Here is a 1,032-nt window from a genome sequence, read left to right as displayed (position 1 = left end):
TAAGTCTCTAAAAGTTGTTTAAATACTAAACTAGTAGCCTAGGTTTAAAAAAATGAGTAGACTATGATAGGTGATGCAGAGATCCACTTCTGGGCCCACTTGGTGTGTGCTGGGGCTGAGATTTAAGCAAGTCACGTGCAGAGGCCATTTGTGGAGTTGAACGCCAGTTTTTGTGCCAGTTTGGGCGTTCAACTCCAGCTTTTGATCCTTTTCTGGCGCTGGACGCCAGAATTGGGCAGAGAACTTGCGTTGAACGCCAGTTTACGTCGTCTATCCTTGTGCAAAGTATGGACTATCATATATTGCTGGAAAGCCCTGGATGTCTACGTTCCAACGCAATTAGAAGCATGCCATTTCGAGTTCTGTAGCTCCAGAAAATCCACTTTGAATACAGGGAGGTCAGAATCCAGCAGCATCAGCAGTCCTTTTTTAGCCTGAATCAGATTTTTGCTCAGCTCCTTCAATTTCAGCCAGAAAAATACCTGAAATTACAAAAAAATACACAACTCATAGTAAAGTCCAGAAATATAAATTTTTCCTAAAAACTAATGAAAATAGACTAAAAACTAACTAAAACATACTCAAAACTATATAAAATTAAACCCAAAAAGCGTATAAAATATCCGCTCATCACAACACCAAACTTAAACCGTTGCTTGTCCTCAAGCAACTAGACAAATAAAATAGAAGAATAATAGGTTGAGAAGCAATAATATCTCAGAGTTTTTGATTGAAGCTCAGATTCTAATTAGATGAGTGGGACTAGTAGCTTTTTGCTTCTGAACAGTTTTGGCATCTCACTTTATCCATTGAAGCTCAGAGTGATTGCCATCTATAGGAACTTAGAATTTAGATAGTGTTATTGATTCTCTTAGTTCAGTGTGATGATTCTTGAACACAGCTTCTTTATGAGTCTTGGCCGTGGCCCTAAGCACTTTGTTTTTCAGTATTACCACCGGATACATAAATGCCACAGACACATAATTGGGTGAACCTTTTTCAGATTGTGACTCAGCTTTGCTAAAGTCCCCA

Source organism: Arachis ipaensis, chromosome B01, assembly GCF_000816755.2.
Source record: "Arachis ipaensis cultivar K30076 chromosome B01, Araip1.1, whole genome shotgun sequence".
NCBI lineage: Eukaryota > Viridiplantae > Streptophyta > Magnoliopsida > Fabales > Fabaceae > Arachis > Arachis ipaensis.
Note: the sequence above shows the minus strand (reverse complement) of the source record.